Below are 16509 nucleotides of genomic sequence, written 5' to 3' on the forward strand. Positions count from 1 at the left end.
CAGATGTGTAAATACCAGATTGTTACTGCCAAGACATCTAGAATCTGGACTGAACAACTACCAATTTCTCATACAACCATTATTGGACTACCCAGCTTGGATTGTGTAAACCAATTTAATAAGTCTTATTGACATGTGGATTAATTCACACATGCAAATTACCTACTCTATTTACTTTCTAATACCCTAATCTATGCAACTCTGCTCTAAAACACTCTAATTACAGCAAGTATGTTGAGTTTCATGGTAATGTAATGTTGGTAAATAAATAATATTTCTGTAGTTTATCTTAAATTGGGCATTCATTTGCCCATTGAGAAATGAGTTTTTACATTAGGAAACTATTAAGTGATATATCTAAAAAAGGCCATTTCACAGACACAGAAAACAAGTTACCCAAGATGAACAGATCAAACAAAATTTCCCTTAAAATTACCTCATAAATGTTCAGCACATTAACTGATACACAAAAGATGATCATTTTTCCATTTCTTTTCTGGGGTGGGGTATGGAGTTGTACCCAAAATTTCTTCTCCTTTCCTTTTGTCTAAAAGTATATCCAAAAAAAAAGACTGTTATAATCGGATTTAACATGTAAATTTTATAGTTTAACATAAAATATTCTTTTAATTTTTTACTAGTAAGAAAGTGAACTAGTTTATGAACTACTTTATTTGATGTAGTTTTAACATTAATACATAATGATTATGTCTGCTTACAAATGTAAGAAAAAGAGTAACCCTCTGAGAAACTACACTGAATATGTATTCTATGAAAATAGTTAAATGAAAATTCTAATTATGAAGAACCAGCTCCTGCAAAAAATAAAAGGGACAGCATGAACACATCCACCTGTATGTCTGTGATGGCTATTAGTGGTTGCCAACTTGAATACATTTAGAATGAACTATAACAGAAAAATAGAAGGGACCTCTGAGGTAGGAAGACACATTTTAATCTGGGCCACACCATCTCTGGAGTTTAAAAAAAGACAAGGAAGAAAAGAAGCATTTTTCTCTTAGTCTTCTTACTCTTGTCTTGTTATCCAGTCCATTCCTTTGCTGGCATTAGTGACTACTCTTTTGGGTTTCTTTCATCTACTGAAGACCAACTGAAACATCCAGCTTCCTGGACCGAGACACTTCTGGATTCTTGGATGTTCTGTTCATAGCAACCCATGCTAGATTAATTGGACAATTGCCTGTAAGTTATTGTAAATAGCTGGAATAAATCTCTTTTCTATATTGCTACATCTATCTGTATATATGAATTTATATGCTCTCTCTCCATATATGTATATGTATATATATATATATGTGTGTATATATGTGTATATATATATATATATATATATATATATATATATTTATATTTAGCAGACAATTAGCCAATGCTCCTTTTTATTTTCAGTGAGGGCAGGCAAGGACTATCAGGAAGCATGGTGGCTGGTGTTCCATAAGCAATGCATTCTGAACTGAATTAACATAAAGAAATTGGACTCTATAACATTCTTATAGCAAATGATTTTAAAATTGGTCATTAAAAAGTTGATAATTGAGATTAATTGATGTTTAATACTTTTAATTTATCATTTTAGCAATATCATATTATTTAATTTTTCTAACTTTGCTCTTGAGGGAGAATGGTCACATGTTTAAACATAATTAAGAGACTAAGCTATGAAATGTAAACATTGGTTAATTAAGCATCTTCATTATCATTGACAGATGTATCTCAATAGTAATGATAAAAAAGGAAAGAGTTAGTTGGCTATGATTCATGAAAATTGAGCTGGAATGAAATAATTATTTTCCAGGTGTGACAGCAAGCTGAGCTATGCACACTGAAGTTTAATTCTTTATTGAAGTGCTGTGTATGTCCACCTATGAATGAGTCCAACTTAGAAAATGCTCAAGTGACTAAATGAACAATAACTGAACAGTATGTATGATGAACATATACAGCAAAACAAACTTTGAGAGATGAATCCAGAAGTAGCTTTCTGGGAGTCAGTGTGTCAGGAGGCATCCTACATTGACAAGTCTTTTCAAGGCACCTAAATGCCAGAATCAGATTCCATCCATTTCAAAAAACCACAAAGACTGCTGAGAAAGGAGTCTATGTTTCTAACAGGTAACAGCATTAAAAACTAGAGATGATATTTTTTCAGCTCCTTGTAAGAATAACCAAATACAGAAAGGAGAGTTAATTCAAAGAGCACGCACAGCCTGAAAAACCTCAAGATATGGAAGAAGAATTGTCACATGCAGTGCATGGACACATCATGTAGCAAGGAGTTCCCACTATAAAAGTATGATCTAACTTAAAGACTATATACAAAGCCATAGGGTTGGGGGAAGGACTCATATCAGGAAGCAATACCTCACAGGTATTATCAGTATCTTTTTTTACTTAATGTCAAAATAACAAAGTACACCTTAAAGAATACACTTGTCAAGGAAGGAAGGGTTTTTTGTTTTGTTTTGTTTTGTTTTTTTTTTCATGGTAAGTAATGTTGAGCCTAGAACTTGGATGGAAATGATTAAATGGAGAGACAATAGAGAACAGAATGTCTGGTAGTTGAAGAACCAATTGCACTGGATGAGGAACGCATATACACTAAGGATGATCAAAGATGCAACTAACAAGATGGTTCATTTAGTAAAAGGAAGAGATAAAACTGCAAAGAATAGAACTTCAGTGCCGGGCAAATACAGAAGTGGATGCTCACAGTCATCCATTGGATGGAGCACAGGGTCCCCAATGAAGGAGCTAGAGAGAGTACCCAAGGAGCTGAAGGAGTTTGCAGCCCCATAGAAGGAACAGCAATATGAAGTAACCAGTTCCCCCAGAGCTCCTTGGGACTAAACCACCAATCAAAGAAAACACATGGTGGGCTCCAACTGCATATGTAGCAGAGGATGGCCTAGTCGGTCATCAATGGGAGGAGAGGTCCTTGGTCCTGTGAAGGTCCTATGTCCCAGTATAGGGGAATGCCTGGGCCAGAGATGGGATTGGGTGAGTTGGGGAGCAGGGGGATGGGATAGGGGATTTTTGGAGGGGAAATTAGGAATGCAATTTTAAAAAATCTAATTAAAAAAACTGTTAAAAAAAAAGAAAAAAAGAAATTTAGAAGACCATGTTTGCTGATTTTGGCCATAATCAAATAAGTTTTGGTCAAAGAGATATAAGCTGAGATGGTTTTACATTAATCTCACAGAGGGAAAAATTTAAATGCCACTGGCTTTTTAAAAACTTCTGTGTTCTGTCCATCCTCTAGCAGAATCATGTACTATTCTTCAACCTATATTGCAGAAATCAAATTTATCTGGAATTCAAGCCAGTTTAGTAGAAACGTACCCCACCTACAACCTCGAGGTAACATAAACAAGAAATGTGAGCCAAAAGCTTCTGTCCATTGGTTGGGTGCAAATATCTGCATCTGACTCTTGCAGTTGCTTGTTGGGTCTTTCAGAGCACAGTCATGCTAGGTCCCTCTTTGTGAGCCCTCCATAGACTCAGGAATAGTCTCAGGCCTTGGGACCTCCCATTGATCTGGATCCCACTTTGGGCCTTTCCCTTGACCTTTTTATCCTCAGGTTTCCCTCCATTTCCATCCCTGCAGTTCTTTCAGAAAGGAACATTTATAGATCAGAGTTTTGACTGTGGGGTGCCCCAACCACCACTTGATGCCCTGTCTTCCTGCTGGAGTTGGGCTCTATAAGTTCCCTCTCCCTACTGTAGGGCATATCACCCAAGGTGCTTCCCTTTGAGTCCTGAGAGTCTCTCACCTCCCAGGTCTCCCTTACATTCTGGAGGGCACCTCCACCCCAACTTTCTATCTTCTGAGGTTGCCTATTTCCATTCTTTCTGCTGGTCCTCAGGGCTTTAGTCCTTTTCCCTCACCCAATACCAGATTAGGCTCCCCTCTTTCCCCACCCCAGTCCACTTCCCCTCTCAAGTTCCTCCTTCCCTCTTTCCTTGTGATTGTTTTCTTCTCCCTCCCAAGTGGGACTGAGGTGTCCCCACTTGGGCCTTTCAGCTTGTTGACCTTTCTGAGTTCTCTGGACTGTATCTTGGGTATTCTGTACTTTTTTGGGGGGACTAATATCCACTTATTAGTGAGTATATACTTTGCGTTTTTTTTGGGTCTGAGTTACCTCATTCAGGATGGTATTTTCTAGCTCCATCCATTTGCCTGCAAAACTCAGGATGACATGCTCTACGTTTTCCCTCCCCCTTCACCTTCTAGAGCTGCCCACCCCAAGCCATTCTTCGTCTCTCTTCAGAAAAGGGAGGCCTCCTATGGATAGCAACCAGCCTTGGCATATCAAGTTACAGTAAAACTAGGCATATCTCCTCCTATTTAGGCTAGGCAAGACAGCCAAGTAGTGAGAAAGGATCTTAAAGACTGGAAACAGAGTCAGAGACACCCTGCTCCTACCACTAGGAGTCCCACAACCTACATATCTATATATATAGGTTATATATATATATATATGCAGAGGTCCTAGATCAGTCCCATTGGCAGTTGGCAGTTTAGTCTCTGCGAGCCCCTACGGACCCAGGTGAGCTGATTCTGTAGGTTTTCTTGTGGAGTCTTTGACTCCTCTGACTCCTTCTATCCTTCCCCTCTTCCGCAGGATTCCCCAAGCCCCACTTGAAAGTAAGATTATTTTTGATTTTAAACCAAGAAGAGTCAGGGATCAGTGTGGCTACAGCGCTTCAGAGCACCTGGCTTGCCTTCCATGAATTATGTCTGTCAAGTGATGCCGTTTTCAAATCTTACTTTACTGCACCATTCTTATCATCTTTGGAGAATATTGGCATCTTGGCAATGTTTTGTTAATTTGGAAAAAAGTGAGCTAACACAGCTGTTAGGGATGTGTTTGCTTCCACTGTGTTACGGACATAGAGTGTTAAGGTTTTTAAGTCTTTATGACATACCAGTTGTCCTTTTACTTTAATCAGTTGCAGACTGATTCAGAATGCAGTGAATAATTTCCTGTGTGAGTTCACAGTACTAAACAGTTCCTTTGTGTCTCCTTTTTAAGTATGTTAACCTCATCTTTTACATGAATTAGTTTTATCTTTTTTCAAGTTTCTGAACCTCTGAGATTAATGAAGCAGACAAAGAATGAAGGACTCATGAGAAGATAATCTTGTCAAAAATACCTTCCATAAGGTCATTGTGCAAATCATGTCACTATATTGCAAATACCCTGATTAACAGAATTTTCGACATTGTCTATGCTTTTTTTTTTCTCTGAAATTTAGAAACATATGTGAATGTATATTTATACCAAAAACTTAACAAATCAAGCATGGCAAAACAAAGACAGAATTCAACAGCCATCAACTTATCAAGAAGAAAACAATAATTTTGATTTCTGTGATTTGTGTTTCTCTAGTACAGCCAACATAAGAATCATTAAATAAAAGATTAGATGGCATTTCTCTACCAGGCCAGTGCAGTGGTGTTTGTATAGAGTATAGGAAGCTATTGACAATACAAGACAAAGATCAGAAAATTATTTTTCAGAAAGTCAAGAGATGACTTTTCTTATGCAACATGAGTTACAGTTAGGTTTCAGAAATAAGAAATAGACAATAAATCACCTGGAAGACTGCCCAATTCTTCAGCTTGTCATTGGTTTGAATAACCAATCAGTGTTTGAGCACAGGGACAGAAAATAACAAAACATCAAAATTACGGAAGCAGGAAAGAAAAGTAATGAAGGTACAGGCGTCACCTGCTCTTATGGTTCCTCCGATTAACTGGTCAGATACATTAGCCCCTCAGAGCAGGGAAATCCAGCAGATACTAGTGGTCACAGTAGGGTTTCAAATCCTCCAGGAATAATTCATCGTCATGGGGAATCACCTTAAGGGGATTTTTCTCTTATAATTTCATCTATAGCCCCTTATGAGGAATTTAAATGCTTTGTGGTTTCAAATATTTTAGTATTTATTAACTAGGTCATTTCAAATGAGTAATAATATTTAATTGTAATTTTAGAGACAAACTTCATACTTATTTTGTCTCAGAGAGGTAACAAAATGGAAATAGAAACAAATTAATGAAGTCCAGATACGTATACATGAATGTAGCTTTCTTCATTTTGAGAGGAAAGGCCAAACTTTGTAGCTCTTCATCTTGAAGATGATGACTGTCTCATTTCTGTTAATAGAAAAAGTAGAAGGTGGCAGAGCTATAATAAACAACTCAGTTGAAAGATGAAATCTGAAATTCTACCAATTGTATGTTCTGGAACACTCAAAGTTATGACCCATAAAGAAATAAAATTAATTCAATGCTTATTGATCATTGTATCATAATATTGTTTTATTTAATCTCTTTGAAAATCCTTTTAAAGGATACAGAATTTTCAGCTAGTGAAACTAAGGATTCAGATGTCTATAGAAATTATGCAAAATTGTACAGCATGCCAAAGGACTTTCTTTTTTTTAATCCTACATTTATTTTTTCACTTATACATCTTATGGAGAAGGTCAACAACTCTTCTGAGTAAATATGTCTCCAATAATATTTGGCATTTCATATGTCTGTGTATTCTCTAAAGCAAATCATGTGCCCTTTTTAAGTCCCATCCCCCCCCTCTACAAGATGTAGATATTTCTAATATTCTATATCCAAAGTTAAACAATAAACTTGGAAATATTTTATGAATTATAAATTCATATAAATAATAAATGTGGATATAAAGAAAATTGGCTGCATAATTGTATTTATTTCTTTTTCTGAGATAGGATTTCTTTGTGTAGACTTGCCTATACTGGAACTAGCTCTGTAGACCAGGTTCTGAGATTTTATATTAGCATGAGTAAATATTTATAGTTTAAGTGGAATAGCTAAAACTCAGTTTAAATAACTTGCAAAACAGTTCTCCATAGAAATGGGTAAAGGTCAGGGACAAAGTTAAAAACAACACTATATATGATTTCATGGATATATAAGAGGCAGAAGACCAAGAAAACTGCTGTGAGATTGTGTCTTCTGGGCATTGCAGGGATCCTGTACTGTGAACTCCCAATAGCTAACTTCAAAAAGAAACCATCTTAGGGAGTTTCTCGTGTTTTACTGGTCAGCTGTAAATCCATATTCATCCAGGCACCACTAACAAGACACAGTGAGTTGTGTATATTTATCTATATGTATACAATAAAAGAGGCCATAAATCTGAGAGTGGAATGTAGATGATATGACACATAGAAGGAACAGAAGGAGATTGATAGCAATGAGTACAATCAAAATACATTACATTCATATAAAAATTAAATTTATAAAAGATTCTATAAACATATGCTTGGCTCTTTAAGTGAAATTTTCAGTAATGTATACAATATACTTCAAATTTACATATATTATAGCATACTATTATAAGAAAATAATTAAATTTATGCATTACCAAAATTAACAGTGTTTGCTATTAACTATATTTAATGACCTCATTCAAATAAATTTCATATTTATAGTTAAGATATCAAATTAAAGTTTTATTGCCCGATTTGAGATACAGTTTGTCTAATGGAGCCAACATTGTAAAGCCTCTTTCCAGAGTAACAAAAACTCATAATGGTTGTTATGGAAAGAATGGGTGAAGTTGAGGGCAGCAAACATTTATAGTGAATGAATCCACACATTAATAATTTAGATTGACAGTAAGGAATTAGTCTTTGTTTTGCTATTTATACAGACTAGAATTCTTAAAGAATTTATTTTATACCATAAGCAATTAATTATATATTAATGAATACTTGCTAAGAAATGAAAGTATCATAAACCACAGAGAATTCAAAATATCATTATCAGACATTCCAGAAATATTAGAAATTTTTATTTTAATGATAGCCGATTTGAAAATTATTTCTATACAAAACAGAAAGTTCTGGAAAAAATGATTTTATATGTGTTTCTGAAAAAAAAATAGCAGTGGTCAAGAAAGATAATGGAGTGTGGGTAAATAAATGTTTTATAAAAGTAATGAGGTTTGGAGATACCATCTGGAATCATAAAACCTGAGTGCTAAAGCTGTTTCATGGGAAGGTTTGGGGTTGTTATAAATGGTACTTCATAGGACCATAGATTAACAAACACATTGCTAATCTGAGACTGAGTTAATACCTGGGAATAAGTATAAAAACAATAAAATTTCAGCACAGAAAAGCAAGCTATAACAGAATATCCTAAGGCTACCTTCATGGATGCTTAAGTGATAAAGAATATCTTAAGACCAAATTGAAGTCTGTATTTACAGTACTGTAAGAAGAAATTTAATTTTAGAGGAACTAATCTTGTAGCAGTCTGGAGAGCCTAACAACATGGAGGACAATTCCTCAAAAAAAAAAAAAAAAAGAATAACTAGCTATCCAGTTTTATGGTCTACCTTGATCCTTCAGCCTCAGGAGGAGGAATCTGATATACAGATGTATCATCAAGGCTCCCTGTGCTGGGGTCCATGCACACACTGGCAGCACTAGGTGTTTTATTAAAACAATAAAATGAATAGCATATAAAATTGGGAGGGAATCGTGAGGTAGAGGATGGGAGTGGATATGGAGCAGAGAGAATGGAAGATAAGAGCAGATTTAGTACATAACTTTTTTAAACTTATAAATTAAATTAGAGAGTTTCCATGTGTAGATGGGCTTTCTGTTGTTTTGCTGCTATTGAAGACAAGCCTTAGTCTGTGGTGGTCTGATAGGATGCAAGAGATTATTTCAATCTTCTTGTATGTGTTAAGTCTTGTTTTTTATCCAGTTTTATGGTCAATTTTAGAGAAGGTACCATGAGGTGAATTATATTGTTTTAGGGTGAAATGTTCTATAGATATCTTTTAAATCCATTTTGTCCATAACTTCTGTTAATTTCACTGTGTCTCTGTTACTTTCTGTTTCCATGATCTGGCCACTGGTGAGAGTGGAGTGTTGAAGTCTCCCACTATTATTGTGTGAGGTTCAATGTGTGCTTTGAGCTTTAATAATGTTTCTTTTACAAATGTGGGTTCCCTTCATTTGGGGCATAGATGTTCAAAATTGAGAGTTAATCTTGATAGATTTTTCCTTTAACAACGATGAAGTATCCATTGTTATAATTGCAGCAAAGATAAACTCACAAATAAAATGGCAAGAGCATATAGAAAAATCTACTGCTTGAGTTAGATGGCTTGATTAATTAGATAAGTTTTTGTACATGCATTGCACATGTAAATACATGCTAAATCAATGCAAGTTAACTGTATTTCTTTGGCTACATATATAAGAAAAAGTAAAAATGAAAACCAATAACCTATGTTAAGAAGAAAGTGTACTTAAAATTCAGCCAAATGGGAATTTTGGAAAGTCTACATACAAGCACACAATTTTCAAAATGATGATAGTGTTAGATTACAAAGAAATGAAACAATGCTGTGGCAAACCCACACTGGAGACTATGGGAGACATTGAAATGTGAGAAAAACTCAATGTCTGCATGAGGAATTCTGTGAATAACTTTCTGTGAGTGAATAGGATAGGTTAGTGAAAGCCAGCACCAAGATTCAATGTGCCCTTGGCATTCAGGTGCTGGATATTAATCATCAATGAAGAATTGTTGAAATGTAATTTACTTTAAATATATTAAGTATGCATGATAAAATAGTAATGATAAACAGTTACTTCTTTATTACAAAATGTCCCTTTTCTTTTTTACAGGGTACCATTTATATTGATAGAGCCACACTGATGGCATATATGGCTTTAGAAACAAAAGTGAGAACATGTATTTCATAAAAAGAAACTGGGTAAGGTGCATGTGGTGATTTACTAACTGTGAACTCTGAAATCTTCAGGGTGCAAGTAAGTTATAGAAGCTAATTAACAAGACTTAAATTTCTGACTATTTTTTTAAGCACTTGATGGAAAACTCCTATAAAATATAATCAGCACAAACATGTGGATGGGGTGGTGGGTGGATGGATGGATGGAGACCTGAGTGGGAATGATTGTGAATCTTACATTGGTGATAACTAGAGGATTTACTGTAAATTATGTGAGTGATTGTCAGATGAACATACACATTTAAAAAAAATAATTGACCTAATATTGTTACTACCTAAGATTTGGATTCCATTCATTTTCTCCACCACTGAAGGAATCACAGGTACAACACATAGCCAAGGTTTATTGTAAGCAAGTCAGCATAACAACAACAACAATTGAAACTCAAACAGGACATGATCTGAAAACCAGAGTCTATTTAAATTCCTGGAGAGTCGAGGTTTTTATGTTTGGAGTGTAAGAAAACTCTCTTTTCTCTGGATTAGTTGCTGTGGCTGTCTTGGCAGATTGGTTGATTCAGACAAATGCAGAGTTTACTGGGTCCTGCCAAGATTAGAACAGCAGGAACACTGAAAAATCCAAGCAGCATTTTCTCATAGGCTAAGAAAGACCTGATAAGTCTTTGTCTCAGGAAATAAGAACCCAGAAGTCAACCATCTAATTGTGACTTGGAAAGCAGTTTTGTCTACCTATGACATCTTTTCTCATCAATCAGCCTGTTCAGTCATTAACTGACTTCTCTATCATCAATACTAGCTAGGCAGCAACAGAGCATTAAACTTTTGATTTTTAAATAGTAGGTTATTCTAGGTATGGCTTTGCTTTCCAAAAAATACAGTCTTGCTACACATACACACACACACACACACACACACACACACACACACACACACACACATGCCTATGAAGATATGGAGAAAGACACAAGTGAATTATATGAAGGACAGAAGTATGAAATTAAGGTTCATATTATTACATATATAGCAACTCCAGAAGTATATTACATGGTACAAAAAGCACAAATTCACAGAAAATGAAATTTTACTGTTATATATCTAGGAACTGGCGTTGAATCAGTATTAAATGATAAATCAAAATAAATATAGGCATCACCCCAAAATATAAAATTATGGCAAACTAATCAAATTGCAACATAAGATGCAATATTTGTAGATCATGAATTCGTAATTTATGTAAGATTTTAAGGAAACAGTTGCTATATCTTATCAAATACACACTAAAAGTGTGTCTATGTCTGAGATTTTTGTATTCAATTTGAACATATATGTATACTGTAACACTTGAGAAATCAATTTTGTCTTGCATAAAGTAAATTTTAATGACTCAATATTATACTCAATATACTTCAAAAACAGTGCAACTATTTAGTAATTAGAAATTAAATTTAGAAATATAATGGCACAAACATTTTTAAATTCCTCATCTACCATCCAAAGAAATTATTAAGAATTCTAATTAAATGGATCAATACTTTGAAAAAATGCATGTAAATTTAGATATAGAAAGAAACTTATATGATGTGCTTAGATTAATATATGAAAGCTAGGCATGGTGGTGGATGCCTTTCATGGCAGCAGTCAATAGGCAGAGACAGGTGGATCTCTGTAAGTTTGAGGTCCACCTGGGATATATCACAAGTTCTAGGTAAACAACAACTACACAGTGTGCCCTCTCTCAAAATATAAAAATGAATGAATAAATAAGTAAAAACAACATCTTAAAATTTTAAACAGAGAAAATCAAGAACTTAAAAATACATGTAATATAACTAAAATAATTAATAAAAATAAGCATGAGAATGTTATTTGATAAAATTTAAAATGATAATAGACTATATAATAAATAAACTAAAATAATAATATACAGACTATTTTAGAAATTAAAAATGATATAGTGAAAAGATTAAAAATACAAAGTTAATTTCACTCAAAACTGACAATTTCCAACAAATTTAATCAAAAACTTAAAATAATTATATTTTACTTCCAATTAAAATACAAATAAACCTATGAGTATAGCCAATATTCAGATATTCAATAGTGTAAATAACTATTGAAGAAATTGTATTTAAAAAACCAGAAAATTCTTTGAGTAAACATAAGACTTATGAATGAATTAAAGCTAGGCAGTAGTGGCAGAAACAAATGTCCATTTGTGAGATGGTGTATCTTTACCTTTGTATGCAGAGGCTAAAAGTCAAAGCCATACAGATAGAGAGCAGAATGTTGGTTAGCTGAAGCTGGGGCCAATCTGAAAGGATGCTAGTTAAAATATATGTAATTACGACTAAACAGAATGCATGCATTCAGTAAGTCTGTTCAACGATCTGAGGTTTAGCATGGTCATATCAGTTAAATGAAGACATGTTCTTGAAAATTTCAGAAAAAGGATCTTTAAAAAAAATCATACCACAGCAAAATTACATATATAGTAATGCATTCATTAATTAGCTATGTCTGAACCAAACACAATGTAGATGTTCATAATAAGCAATATCCCCTCATTTACCCATCAATATCAAAACAGACAATGTAACAGTGTTTAAACTGACTCTTCAAAGCATGTACACAATTCAAACACCAAAACAATTCATTCCTGACAAAGAGAAACTATTAATAGAAAATTGTACATACATCCATAATCAGCCTCCAAACGCTGACACCATTGCATACACTAGCAAGGTTTTGCTGAAAGGACCCAGATATAGCTGTCTCTTGTGAGGCTATGCAGGGGCCTAGCAAACACAGAAGTGGATGCTCACAGTCAGCTATTGGATGGATCACAGGGCCCCCAATGGAGGAGCTAGAGAAAGTACCCAAGGANCTAAAGGGGTCTGCAACCCTATAGGTGGAACAACAATATGAACTAACCAGTANCCCNAAGAGCTCGTGTCTCTAGCTGCATATGTATCAGAAGATGGCCTAGTCGGCCATCAGTGGAAAGAGAGGCCCATTGGTTGTGCAAACTTTATATGCCTCAGTACAGGGGAACGCCAAGGCCAAGAAGTGGGAGTGGGTGGGTAGGGGAGTGGGGGGGACGGTATGGGAGACTTTTGGGATAGCATTGGAAATGTAAATGAAGAAAATACCTAATTAAAAAACAAAACAAACAAACAAACAAACAAAAAGGCTAGTGTATGCTGTGGTTTGAAAACATGTATAAGTAGAAATTTTACCTTCTTAACATATGCAACAAAAGTCAATAGTCTTGCAGGCTTGTAAATAACTTTACAAAAAAATGAAATATGTGGGATTATGTAGGTCCATACCTAATGTGTGTGCATATGTGAAAAAAAACTTAATGAGACTTTTCTTTATTTCAGAATCAATGATAACTTTCTGGTACATGATAAAATACATAATTTAATTATGTTCCTTTTACTGTAAATAACATATTGAAGACCTGCACTTTCTACAGCACTGCTTAAAGTTATAAGAATAATTTTCTCCTTTCATTATTTAAATATTCATTAGTACTGCCTGTAGAATAAGTAGATAAAAAACATGACAGTTACAATTAAATTTATCCTGTACATTATAACAGTCATTGCCAACAGTGAAATAATGTTACATAAAAGTGCAATGACAAAGCATTTAATAGAGAAAAATTACTGGATTTAAAACAGTTGGCATGTGAAAATGCTGTTTAACACTTTTCTTCTGAGGAAAATGAATCGTTTCTATTTCAGGTGATGAAAAGGCAGGGACACTCGTCTTCTGATTAAAATTTAATAACCCCGTTTAGATTTAAACTTCTCTTTCTAAATAGATTTAAAAGAAATAAGTGGTTTGTAGCAACTAACACTATGGCTAAGACATTTATGCTTACATTACAGTGTGTAATTTAAATGATAAGATGTGCATATGGATACATGTATACACACATGTACAGGTGCACAGATTTAATGAAGAAAAAAAAAGTACTGGTCAAACTTTTAACTTTCCTCTAATTTTAACTTTAAGTATTCTACTATAGCAATAATCACCACCACAACAAAAACAGCTTCAGTTAATGGCACTATTAACTCAAGTACCTAAAACAGCAGCTACATTAATTATATTCATTATACTTAATTGAACATAATCATCAAACCTAACAATTCTTTGTACACTAATTAATAAAACAGCATGCATTCTGAGATATATATATATATATATATATATATATATATATATATATATATATATATATAATCCTTTTGGCAAATCTGTATGAACTGCAATTTAGTATGGAAGGAAGATATTAAGTTAAATTTTAATATATTAAATTCAACAAGCCTTGATGTCATATTCTTTGTGTTGCTAACTTGAGAATATGGTAATAGGCTTTCTCAGATGACTTTGAAGGTCTTTAGTTTTCTATCACGACTTAGAGGATCCCCAATGAAAGAGCTAGAGAAAGGACACAAGGAGCTGAAGGGGTTTGCAGCCCTATAGGAGGAAAAACAATATGAACTAACCAGTATCCCCAGAGCTCCCTGGGACTAAACCATCAATCAAAGAAAAAACATGGTGGGATTCTTGTCTCTAGCTGCATATGTCGCAGAGGATGGCCTAGTCAGTCATCAATAGGAGGAGAGGCCTTTGGCCTTGTGAAGGTTATATGCCCCAGTGTAGGGGAATAGCAGGGCCAGGGAGCAAGAGTGGGTGGGTTGGAGAGTAGGGCAAGGGGGAAGAGGATAGGGGATTTTCGGAGAGGAAACTAGGAAAGGGGATACTGAGAAGTCACAATTTGATCCATAAACAAGAAGTAGAAAGAATTAATTAGGCTTGCTATGGACTTTTGAAACCCCAACACCCACCCCCAGTAATACACTTCCTCCAATAATGCCACACAACCTATTCTTCCCAAACAATTCCACCAACTGGGGACCAAGTATTCAAACACAGGAGTCTGTGGAGGCCATTCTCATTATGACCACTGTCCATATATAAGAATTCATCCACTTTTATTGTCTAATTGCTCTGGCTCCAGGTCTGTCTGCCTGTTGCTATGAACTTCATTATGATTGTCATGGATTTACCTCTGAACTGTAAGATACAATAAACTGTTTTGTTTTGTGTTGTTTTACTTTGATTCAGTTGTGGTGTCTTATCGAACAAAAATGTAACTAAGACACATGTATCATTATTGCTGCTTCAGTAAGCTAGAAATGCTAGTACATTGTACCTTCCTATGGTGCAAAATTAACACTGGAACATAAATTTCACCTCTATTAGAAAGAGCCTGATATATCTGTCTCCTGAGAGGTTTTACAGTGCCTGACAAATACAGAGGTGGATGTCCACACTACCATTGGACTGAACACAGGGTCCCTAATGAAGGAGCTAGAGAAAAGACCCAAGGATCTGAAGGGGTTTGCAACCCCATAGAAGGAACAACAATATGAACTAACTGTACCCCCAGAGATCCCAGGGAATAAACCACTAATCAAAGAGTACACATGGTGGGACTCATGGCTCCAGCTGCATATGTAGCAGAGGATGGCCTTGTCAGTCAACATCGGGAGGAAAGGCCCTTGGTCCTGTGAAGTCTCTATGTGCCAGTATAAGGGAATGCCAGGACCAGAAAGTGGGAATGGGTAAGTAGGTAAGCAGGGGTAAGGGGCCGGGAATGGAAAGGGGATAACATTTGGAATATAAAGAAAGAAAGTATCTAATAAAATGTATATAAATAAACAAAATATATAAATAAAACTATATCATATAGAAATGAAGAAACTTAAGTATAATAATGTATTGAGAGAGATTTTGAGTTAGGCTCATTGACTACGTAATTTGTAAAGTAAGTTTCAGAAATGCTTGTGTTTAGGGAAAGATTTAGAATTAGCGAATTTAGATAGAAAAAATGATAAAATATCATTTCATTGTAAATTTTAGTTATTTTTGGGGCATTTATATAAAGCATTTCTAGGTCTTAAATACAGGGTAAGAAAAGGTGCAGTTGTGATCACATTAAGATCTGAGTTGTAGATTTATAGTATGGTAACTAGAATCATAAACACCTTCAATTTTATGAGTTCAACTTGCTTCTGTATAGCAGAGGGTTATAGTCAACTTGTTTGGTTGACTAGAGAATTATATTAACTCTTCTCTATGGTTTGCAGTTGGAAACTGCTGTATCATGAGCAATGTGATATTTTACTTGTATACTGAGACATAAACCATGGGTTCTTTGGAGCAAATGTTTGTAAGAAAATGATGATAGTCTGTTCCAAATGTGAACAAGTGAATTAAGCTGATAAGCCTCAAGTATGTAATTGGAAGAAATACTGAGTTCCAGCAGAGCATGGGAACAGTAATACATTTGGTGGTTTGATTGACCCTCAAAGGTTCATATATTTGAATACTTGGTTCTGGGTTGGAGTAACAATTTGGGAAGATCATAGCAACTTTAAAAGGTGGAGCAACACTTCAGGAAGCCTTTGAGAATATGTAGTACTGTACATCAACTACAGTTGGCTCCCTTGGCTTGTGGGTGAAGATGTGAAGCTTTTTGCCCTAGCTGCCTGTTTTGCTCACCTGCTGTCATGGCCTCTCTCCTTCTCTCTTCTCTCTCCTTCTCTCTTCTCTCTTCTTCTCTCTTCTATCCTCTCTTCTCCTCCTCCTCCTCCTCCTCCTCCTCCTCCTTCTTCTTCTTCTTCTCTCT

General features: G+C 35.0%; 1 long non-coding RNA gene across 1 annotated transcript in view; it reads right to left on the reverse strand.

Moving 5' to 3' along the window:
- Positions 1-6026: 6026 nt before the first annotated feature.
- Positions 6027-16509, reverse strand: part of LOC115030653 — a 49919-nt gene continuing 39436 nt past the window's right edge. The window contains exon 4 of the long non-coding RNA XR_003836260.1: positions 6027-6181. This is a non-coding gene — a long non-coding RNA (uncharacterized LOC115030653). The remainder of the gene's footprint in view (positions 6182-16509) is intronic.

Source organism: Mus caroli, chromosome 3 (assembly GCF_900094665.2).
Source record: "Mus caroli chromosome 3, CAROLI_EIJ_v1.1, whole genome shotgun sequence".
NCBI lineage: Eukaryota > Metazoa > Chordata > Mammalia > Rodentia > Muridae > Mus > Mus caroli.